The sequence below is a fragment of the Sebastes umbrosus genome, chromosome 8, assembly GCF_015220745.1.
Source record: "Sebastes umbrosus isolate fSebUmb1 chromosome 8, fSebUmb1.pri, whole genome shotgun sequence".
Classification (NCBI taxonomy): Eukaryota; Metazoa; Chordata; class Actinopteri; order Perciformes; family Sebastidae; genus Sebastes; species Sebastes umbrosus.
This window is the reverse complement of record NC_051276.1, coordinates 8,322,843-8,334,037: the sequence shown is the minus strand read 5'-3', so window position 1 is coordinate 8,334,037 and position 11,195 is coordinate 8,322,843. Positions and strand designations below refer to the sequence as shown.

General features: G+C 40.8%; 1 long non-coding RNA gene across 1 annotated transcript; it reads right to left on the bottom strand.

Annotated features, from left to right (window-relative positions):
- Positions 1-4,073: 4,073 nt before the first annotated feature.
- Positions 4,074-6,392, bottom strand: LOC119492307. Its single transcript, XR_005207752.1, has 3 exons — positions 5,704-6,392; positions 4,475-4,620; positions 4,074-4,355 (listed from the first exon to the last, which is right to left on the bottom strand). It is a non-coding gene; the product is annotated as an uncharacterized LOC119492307 (long non-coding RNA).
- Between the last annotated feature and the right edge of the window lie 4,803 nt (positions 6,393-11,195).

The following is an 11,195-nucleotide window of genomic DNA, read 5'->3' as shown; positions in this document are numbered from 1 at the left end:
CCCACTCTTGCCCAACTTTCGCCAGCTATAATATTAGTGTAGAGTCTGTTTGATTTGTATAATAGCCAGTGTCAAATTTCGGCAATGGATTTTGTTTTTATTATAGTTTTTTGGTTTAATTAGAATCTATATTTTAATCATTAGGGTTTGTTTTATCCTACAAAAACTGAAGACCGTTTAAATTTTAAATTTCCAATCATTACATACTCTGCTACTCTCTGTCAAGCTTTAAAAATGAATTTTGGAAGCAGTGATATTTCCTTAATATTTCATTTGTATAGCAGTCAATATATCAAAAGAAAGATTATAGCCGCTGTGCAGCTGTGGGTTGGGGCCGGGCAATTAGAGGAGGAGGAAGACAAATGAGAAGTACAGAATGATCCATCGTCATTAATCCTTTAACGCATTAGCATGTTCTTTTTGCCTCAATCAGGTCTCGCACTCACAACCTCTGACACCAAGGGCAAGTCGCTATCTTGGTGAGCTTACTGCTCAGGGGAAACTACCACTTCACACTATGACATCACACCATGTCTGAGTCAGGGTTGCATGTAATGCAATTGCATGTGATGAAAAAAGCCATAGTATAGTGTGTTGAAGATTTTCATGAAAAACAACCATACTATAATATGTCGAAAATTTTCATGAAAACGAGGCAATAGTATAATATGTCAAAGATTTTCATGAAAAAAGGTCATAGTATGGTATGTCGAAAAATTTCATGAAAAAAGTCATAGTATAGTATGTTGAAAACTGTCATGAAAACGTGGTTATAGTAAAATATGTCGACAATTTCATGAAAAAAAAAAAAGCCATAGTATAGTATGTCAAAATATTTTCATGAAAAAAGTCATTGTGTAATATGTCGAAAAAAGTAATCTTATAGTATGTTAAAAAAAAGTCATTGTATAGAATGTCGAGAAAAGGTCATAGTATAATATGTCAAAAACTGTGATGAAAAAAAGCCATAGTATAGTATGTCGAAAAAAGTCGACTTATAGTATGTCAAAAAAAGTCAAAGTACAGTATGCTGAAAAAATACATAGTGTGGTATGTGGAAAACTGATGAAAAAAAAAACGTATAGTGTCAAAAAATTTCATGAAAATAAGTCATGATATAGTATGTTGAAAAAGTAATCTTGTAGTATGTCGAAAAAAGCCATAGTATAGTATGTTGATAAAAGCCATAGTATAGTGTGTCGAAAATTTTGGTATGTCAAAAAGAATTCATAGTATACGTCAAAAACTGTGATGATAAAATTGCAGGGGTGTGCATGCATGCATGCACCCGCTCGGAGCATGCATGAATGTGCTGTTGACGACATGCTCGTCTCAGTCTGCAGAGCCTTGAAGCCCCCCCATAGCTACACCGAGCGCTGTGTGCTTGTTTATTCAGTTTTATAATATTAAACGCGTTACGTGTCCAAATTGCACCAAATTCGACAGTGCACGCCCTTGAGTCCCCAGCAATACACCCGCCAAAGTGTGAAGTCAATGGGATCGGATGAACGGTTCTCGAGATATGTGAAAAACACAGAGGAAGACAGACAGACAGACAGATTCCTTGCTTTATAGTTAGACAGTTAGATTAGTCATTTGTCCACATTTAACATTATTCTTTATTTTCTAAAACAAAATGTTATCACATACCACACTTTATCTTATTTCTTTATTTTTTTTACAAATGTTTATTTTATTTAGTTATCATCTTGTTGTCATTGTGGAAAAAGGCAAGAAAAGCAGGCGCGCCTCCATCATGTATGAGACCACATTGCCAGATGAGCTCGTCATCTTCTGTGCTCACATTGATCTCTTCAACGAAGACGGAGCTGTCAAGCCTCCCCCGCCTCCAGAGTACCACTCTCAGTATTCACAGCAGCTGTGAGAGGAACCCTGCTGAGAGTGAATGTGAGTAAAGCTGCTGGGCCTGATAACATCCCTAGTCGTGTTCTACGAACACATGCCAAGCTAGACTTTGCCATTCCTGACATTTTCTACAGATCACTGTCATAGGAGAGTGTTCCCACCTGCATCAAGACAGCCACCATCGTCCCTGTCCCTAAAACGTCTGCAGTGTCTAGTCTAAACAACAACTACTCACCACCATTCTGATGAACTGCTTTCTGATAAAGTGCTCCAGCCCATCAAAAGCAACATCCAAGCCAGCCTGAATCTTCACCAGTTTGCATTCAGAGCCAACAGATCCACACAGGATACCATCTCCACTCAGCCCTCACACATGTTGAAATAACAACACCTACATCAGAATGCTGTTTAGTGATTTTAGCCCAGTATTTAACACAATCAGCCCCATGAAACGGATAGACTTACAAGCTGACAAACGTAGTACTCTGAGCTATACTCTGCAACTAGATATTGGACTTCCTCACAAACAGACACACAGGTCACACCTCCTCCACTCAAGTGTTGAACATCGGAGCCCCCCAGGGTTGAGTGCTCAGCCAGCCCATTCGCATTTCTAGGGCATCAAATACTGATGCTTTGCATCAAATACTGATGCTTTGTCATGGCCGTCAGCGTTCAATACCGCCGCACAAGGCACTCTTGAGTGCCGGTATGCAGTCCTCTTTAAACTACGCTGAAATTCCTCAGGTGAATAAACGTATGCCTCAGGTTAGATGGCCTTCCAATTAGAACTGTTGAAGATATTATTTGTCTTTTATTGCTTGAGGTATATAATGATGCATTTGTATCTGGCTCCCTATCACATTCCAGGCACACTGTGGTTATATCTCTCATTCACTGTGAATGATCACGCCAAGGGTAGAGTATGAGCAGGGAGGCAGGGAGGCATCTGATTGGTTCTTTCCAAGCGGACCACGAGGCAGTGATTGGTAGACATCTTTACAGGATTACAGCAGCTACAGATGACGGCTCTTTCCCGGTCCTTTTTCAGAGCTCATCAGTAATGGATCGCTGTCGGGGTGTAAAGACCATTTCAACCAATATAACAAATAGTGTATACTGGAGAACATCGTCAACCCTGCCTTTAAGTATGACCAAAAGATTCTAGCAAAGTTTTCTCGCAAACCGTTTGTCATTGGTCATTGGAAGCATAATCTTCATGGACCGTCTGGCTTCATCCCAAATAGTCGATACTATTAGAAGACAGGTAAATTTACAATACTTTGTACATGACTCTGTTTTTGCAACAATCGCTTTGTCATTACATGCTGCCAAAGCATTTGATTGTGTGGAATTGAGTTACCTCTTCAAAACACAACAAAAAAATGTTACATGGATTACAACTTTATATGACACCTGTTATAGTTGTGTTTTAACATGGCCTCATATCTGATTAATTCCAGTTGCACAGATCTACAAAACAAGGCTGCCCTTTAAAGCTGAAGTAGGCGAGATTGGAGCAAATATGATTAGAAAAAGTTATTTTTATAAAACGTCGCTATATCGTGACAGTAGTACATGAGACAGGTAACCTGAAAAAAATCATGTGCCTCTGTGTCCTCCGGTGCTCCTAACGGCATCTACAAGATTTCACAGACCGGAGGAAAACAAGCAGTAAGAGCTGATCTGAGGTCTGCTGTCCAGCTGCCGTCTATGAGAGCCGGCTGTCAATCCCTCATGAACTCCGACCAAACGGTCAAACTAGGCCGCGCTGATCAAATATGAATCAATATTATGTTACGTTAATCACTATTTCTCGCCTCAAATGTTTTCAGAATCATCTTGTGGTGCACGGTTTAGCTGTAAAATGAGAAAGTTTGTGATGCCGCCGCCATTGTGAAATCTGGTGAAGGAACGCCAAGTACCGGTCACATGACCGGAGCACAGCCAATAGAAACGCTCTCTCAATGAAATGACCTGTGATTGGTCAAAGTCTCCCGTCACAGGCTAGATATTCCAAGGTCTGAAAACAGAGCCATGAGGAGGTGCAGAGGTCTAGTTATCTCTCAGAACACTTGAATTACAATATGCTGAAAGGTTATTATGGAATTTTTGCCCAATGATGCCAAAAATATACTGCCTACTGCCACTTTAAGCCTGGGATTATTTGTGAATGCTTTAGAGCCCTTGGCACAGAAATTAAAGGATAATACACATATTCAAAACCCCTCAAGCACCTTTATGGAACAATAATACAATTTTATTATGAGATGAAACAGTTAACCGGACACGATGATGAAACGCTGGGGTTATCTATGTGTTGGATTTATATTTTAGTTTGTTTATGGATGTGTATTTTTGATAGATCTCCCTTCTAAAGTGAAGTGATCTTCTTCTGTCTTTGTTTCCTTGTGGGGGTGGATCCCCAATGCCACTCCAGCTGAGCTAAGGATTGGCGGCTGCTGTCGATGCCTTCTCCTACGCCATCTCTGGAACAAAGAGAAAGGGAGAGAAGACAGAAGTGCAGCATTTCTAGTCAATATGGTATGTTAGGTAGCACTTGCCTTTCAGCCCCTTGGGCTAGTGCCTTTGTCAGTGTGTCAGTCACCTGTTAGACGCTGTCTCCTGGGTTCCCTCCTCCCGGACTTCCCATCTGTTGCTCTGCTCTTGTCAGCTCTGTGTGCACCCTCCCGCATCCTGCTGCTCTTTTCTGGTGTGGATCAGTGGTTTTTAGTGGGGGATGCATGTTTGGCACTAAGAGGATGCCAAACAGCAACCAATAAAAAAACAAACAAATAGAATCACACAAAACCAACCCAAATGATCACAAAATCCTGTTTCCTGTTCCTGTGTAGGTTTTGCCCACTGATGTACTAAGAGGAACTGAATAGCGCGTTCCAAGATGGTGCCCCATTCATTCCTACAACAGTTGTTAACTAGGCAGATGCACGGAAAATTTTAGGCTTCAACATTTTTTACCCATAGAGCTTGTGTACTGGTCATTCTCCGGCCAAGCCGACTGAGAGCATTCACATTACTCCGGTTGACCTCCTTTTATTGGACCAAATCAAATCAAATTGTCATTTGACAATCATGTCGCTGTATTTGCGATGTTCGGGAAAAAAAGTATGAACTGTCAGTTGCTCGTTTTCTAATGATTGTGTATGGGTAAAAGGCTTTTTTTGTCCTGTCACATGATGCTGCTATACAGAGTGTGGCCACTATGCCAAAATCACCTCACAACCCAAAGCTGTTCCATAGAGGCTTGGTTTTGCCACATTGAGGCTGTGGGTGCAGAATAATCCTGTAAATCCTTGTTGGGGAGGAAAGTGGAGCAATAAAGTGAGTCAGAGGAGGGGAAACGAGGGGAACTAACAAAAACAGTATGGGGGAGAACAGAAAAGAAGAGTGAGGGTGCGTAAGTAAGGAGATATTTACAAGAATATATTAAATTGCTGAACATCTCCTTTACAAGGAAAGTAGTGAAGTACATAAAAATTCAAGGACTTCCTGCACGTCCCTGGGCAACCTGTGCTGCTGAATTACAGCAGGTTTATTTTTTTTTAATTCTCTCCTTATCCTTCTCACCTTTCTTGTCTTTTATAAAACTACAGAAAATTAAAATATTCCTTCCTCTATTGCTCTAGGCTTCTCCTATTCTCCTGTCTATGTTTAGTTTGCATTCATTCACATTAAACCATCATCCCAATGTAAACCATTTCTGCACTGATCCAGCTTGTTGCCTCCCTAATTTACGTGCAACCATCAGTTTTGTAGTTTTTCAAACAAGGGTCAAGGTTATTATGCATGCATGCATTTAAAAAGTTTACAACATACCTTCAGTGTTTTAGAGACATTCTTCATTTGCAGGGAAACAGCAAAAACAACATATTACACAACAGCTGGGCTCAGGAGCTGACAGGAACAGAAGCAAGGCGTCTATCAGTATCCGTGGTAATGGATGTTTCCTGAGAGCGGTGAGTGTATCCCACAATTTACTTGTTTATTTATACCCACCCCTTAACAATCCACAGCTGTGACGGTAGTTTCATGTGGAGAGATACTCCGTAGTTAAGTGCCAGTGAGGGAGAGCAGTTTGAGAAAGGGTCCTTAATGTTCAAATGTAGCAATCTTCATAAAAGCAGTGAAATCTGCTAAACATCTGCACATCTGCTTACAACGTAACCACAGCTATTGGTTCTCTAACAAAACCATTTACAACCACTTGGAAGGGGTCACCTGGAGTGGAATCATGCTCCCAGGAGAGATTTACTCACACAAGTTCACATTAATCAGTAGTGTTATCGTAGCAGAAGAAGCTATATAGGTGAACTGTGAAACGTCTAAAAATAGAGGTGGGATAATGTGAATCTCATTCATGATGTGAGTCTGTGATGTGTGCATTGTTTTGGTGTGAGCGCTCGACCACCTGTTCAAACAGCAGACATCCATATTGTTTTTTTACAGTATTGCTGTGTTATTGCACAGTTATTCAAGAGATTAAAGCTGAAGTAGGCGAGATTGGAGCAAATATGATTCAAAAAAGTTATTTTTATAAAACGGTCGCTATATCGTGACAGTAGTACATGAAACAGGTAACCTGGAAACCTGGAACCGGTACTCCTAACGGCATCTGCATGATTTCACAGACCGGAGGAAAACAAGCTGTAAAAGCTGATCTGAGGTCTGCTGTCTATGAGAGCCGGCTGTCAATCACTCGTGAACTCCAACCAAACGGTCAAACTAGGCAGCGCTGATCAAATATGAATCAATATTATGTTACGTATTAACGTAACATAATATTGATTCATATTTGATGAAGGCATTAGCCTTTTTCTCGCCTCAAATGTTTTCAGAATAATCTTGTAGTGCACGGTTTAGCTGTAAAAATGAGAAAGTTTGTGATGCCGCCATTGTAAAATCTGTTGAAGGAACGCCAAGTTCTGGTCACATGACCGGAGCACAGCCAATAGGAACGCTCTCTCTCTGAAATGACCCGTGATTGGTCAAAGATTTTTTAAAGCCTGAAAACAGAGCCATGAGGAGGTGCAGAAGTCTAGTTATCTCTCAGAACACTTGAATTACAATATGCCGAAAGGTTTGCCCAATGATGCCAAAAATGCACTGCCTACTGCCACTTTAATAGCCAGTTGCATATTTTTATACTCCCCAGGCTTCAAGAATGTAACATTACTGGATCAACTAGGACTGCGGCCAGCCTCAGGTATCACGCTACGACCAGATCACATAGCACTCACTACATCAAAGTGAATTCATGGTGATTTACGGTTAATCTAACATTCCTCTGTGAGCAGTGTTGGTCATTCATTTGCTGAGTGCACATGGTGTTTAGATTTTGCAGGGAAAGATAAAACTCAGTGTTGACATTATGCAGTTGCATGTGAGGCTGTAAAACAGTGGCATCCAGGCGGGATGTTTGGAGTGATGCCTGAGGTTTTGATTGGTATCAATGCTGTAAACATCACAGAAGGAGCCACTCAGCGTTAGCCTCAACAAAGAAAGTTCATTTTGGCCATTTCCCTATTACTCTATCAGAAAGTCTGGGATGTTGATTTGGACATTATCCATCTGGCCATCATCTGCTGACTTGGATGACGTCAAAAACCTTTTATCAGATAGAATTCTCACACTATACATGGCCAAGTTGACAATTTGCAATGGAATGCATCCCCTCTCAGCTTTGGAAGAAATGGCTTCCTTCCTTCTTTACTTTATACTTCCTGTCTCATTAGTACCGTACATGCCTTATGGTTGTTTTACTTTTCTCCTGCATACCATGGTGTTTTTTTGGAGTTAAATCAATTATACCTCTTTACTTCATTTTAAAATAATTTGTCTTTTGCAAAACAACCGGTAAAATCCTGGGATTTCAAAGGACTGTTTCTAAGGTACACTGCAGGAATTTAGCTGTTTATATTCTATGACAACATTAAAGATAATAAAGTTTTAGGACTTTACAAAAAGGCTGCATCCTGGAACATTTACTAAGATCTTTGTCACACTATGCAGCAGAAAAGACTACATTGACTCAAAGTCCTTTAAGTGAATAACAGATTAGTAGACCACGGTCATGACTTGGTTCTTAAACATAGTGTAATCAGCCTTTCACACACACTTTCCACGCTTTTTTAATCAGTTACAAAGACATGTGCAGTATAATCTGTGATACAAACAACTGATTAACCATCTGCCCACTATACAGTCTCCATCTATAGTGCAGGTTGTCAGATACATTCAGTGAGCACAGGTTTCAGTTTTGGTCTCTGTACAGATACAATAGTACCAAAGATGTGAAGATGGCGGTGCGTGCCGATGCAGCGGGCAGTAGCTCCCTCAAAGTTTGCTCCTTGTCTGTTTTTATTTGTTATTTTTTTGTCTTTATTACCGAAGCACGTATTAGGGGAGACTAGGGACAGTTGTAACACTGTTTTTGTGATTTTCCCAATAAATCAAAAAATCTTTACACTGGAATAGCCAATTTGCTATATTATAAACTTCAATGTGTCAAATCCTTGAACAACGTATTTATAAGTGGTTTTATAAAATACTGTCGGAGGACGCGGGGGAGACTGTAGCTTTGGTCTCCAGGGCCGGAGTCTCTGCTCCTCTGCTCCTCTGCCTGCTTGCCTTCACTCAGCTCGCTCCACCTCACGTGCATGCGCGCACACTCCACACTGCAGGAGAGTTAGTTTAGCTCTGAGTATATCTAGTGAATGTACAGTGGACGTTTGTGCAGAAATAAATGCTGCAGCTCCTCCAGACCAACAGAGGTTTCCCGTGTCTTGTGAAGTGACGGGCTCCGCAACGAGTTACATTATCGTCTCCGACCGGGTGCCGGTGTCTTCCCTGTTTCCTCCGGCCGCGGTCGGGAGGCTGAAGCAGGAAAAGCCAACACTAGGATCAGCAGTGATTCATGGAGAGACCTTCGTCTGGTCAGCTAACATTACTGCCAAGCAGCTGAAATATAAAGCGATATTGTGGTTTTAACTGATGTGTGTCGCCTAACTGTTTTGACGGATGCTCGCTCACATTCACGTAGCATAGGGGCGAGCGCGAGCAACAAGACACTGACTTTCGTTGACTTAACCGTACCCCGTGTCGCTGTTACAACCAATTTCTGATTCTTACAAACAGTTTCTTTAAGTGTAAAGGTCACTTCCATCTGTACAGCCTAGTGGTGCACCAGCCATCTGGCATGGGCTGCCAAATCGGTGGGCCACCGGACTGTCCAAAAAGTTTTTACCAGCCGTCCGGCCCGGTCTGTCTCTCTACCGGCCCTCTTCTGTGTGTCTGTCATTCGGGGTGCGCATGAGAACGTGCTGCGTGTGTGCTCTGGGACTAGGCTCACTAACCAATCACAGCCAAGTTAGTTAACCTGTGCTTACATCGTAGGCTCTGCCGGTCCCTCCTCCGTCACTACCCTTGCGGCTGTAAATCGGTGAATAAATTGTTTTGAGCATCACGACCCCCCCGCAAAATGACTCGTTTCGATCCGATAACATTTGGAAAGTCTAGAAAACCTGCAGGATTGAATTGATTTACCGGTTCAGCATAGGGCTAAACTGGAAGTTAGCCAGCCAACAAGAAGTGCTGTATATGCTGTACAATCAACCATCACCAACCCGACCCGAGCACACTGATTATCATTAACTTAGTATGTAATTTAGTTTATTTAGGCCGTTAGGTTTTTAAACTATATATGAAATTACTTGGTTCAGGTGCAACCGTCCCATATCCCCAGCTATTATTTCACCTCATGTGAACTATAGCCTGACTGCTAGTTTGACACATGTTATGTCATTTCTATTTTTATCTTACAAAACAATGATTCTAATACTATGTTTTTATCTAATCCCTAAACCTAAATATCAAGTCAATATGGAGAGAACTAGTTGTGAAGTTTGCGAATGACACCACCATCATCGACTCTAATTAGAAACAACGATGAGACTTCATATGGCGAGGAAATTAACAATCTTGCGGGGTGGAGCTCAGAGAACAACCTATCGCTCCGATTTTTGATAATGTCTGAATTTAGATGTGTAAAATCATGTGTAACATATAATTAAATATGCAGGTTTTATATTATACTGATTCAGTCCATTCTTTGATTTCCTATACAATACAATACAATACAATTTTATGTTTTTTTTTTTTTTTGAAAACATCTCTCTCACTCTCTCTCTCTTACACACACACACACACACATGCAAGCTCTCTCAGCTCATAAGAGGCGGCAAAGACTGACATCTGTCTGATTTCAGGTTTGGGAGTCTATACTTGTCATTTTAGTCATATTACTACCTGCTTTTGGAAGTACTGTTATCTCAGCAGCAGGTGTATAAACACTGAAGAAAATTCCAAAAATACTTCTGACATTGGTTTGCAGTTATGAGCAGATCATACTTGTGGAGCTACTCAGTCTAAGTGGTAAAAATAGCCTACTCATAACCAGTTTGAAGAGAGTTGTCACATGGCCATTGTCGAGAATTGCCTACAGCTGCCTCCACACCAACGGTTACCAAGGAAACTGTGTATTATGCTTACTAGCTTAGCAGTTTCCTCTCGACTTGTTACTTTGACAACAGGAATGTCAATTAGCTGTGCTCGCAAAGAAAAAAGTTTGACCATGCCTTTGTTTGCCCATCTCACTTCTTGTAAGGGTGATTGGAGCTGCTATAACTAAAAGCAGTAACAGCTGCTATAAATCAACATGGTTTCTCATTAACAGTTCAACTGCCCCCCTTTAGACATGCATTCCAACCTGATGCTACAACATGTCTTCTTATGTCTTAATGTGTTTCCTGCATGGATGTATTATGTCCTTATCTGCAATCTGACAATGGTTTTATGATCAATAGAATGTACTGCTTTCTCTTGATCTGTCCTTTCCATTTAGTTTCCTTAGTGTATTCAAAATGGAGCTTTTCAGCTACATTATTGATCAAATAGTTCAATCTGCCTATTTATAAAAGAAAGGAATATATTTACGAAGGGAATTCCAAAGAAAATACACTTACAATATGCTATTAACACATTTCGATTTACATCTAAATTGTCTGCAGAACCCAAAAACATAAGCAGACGTTTATCAAACGTAGACCTTTGAAACCACAGGGGTGAATACTTCTCAGTAGATTTATGAAACACAGATGAGAGCTCGGCTGTCTCAGTCCATTGTGATACAGATGCTCACCCAAACCTAAAGAATTTAAACCACTCTGGTACTTGACATGCCATTCTCCTTAACAAGATTACATTCCTTTGTCAAATTACCTTTCATGGCTTGTCATTCACTATTGGCTGCA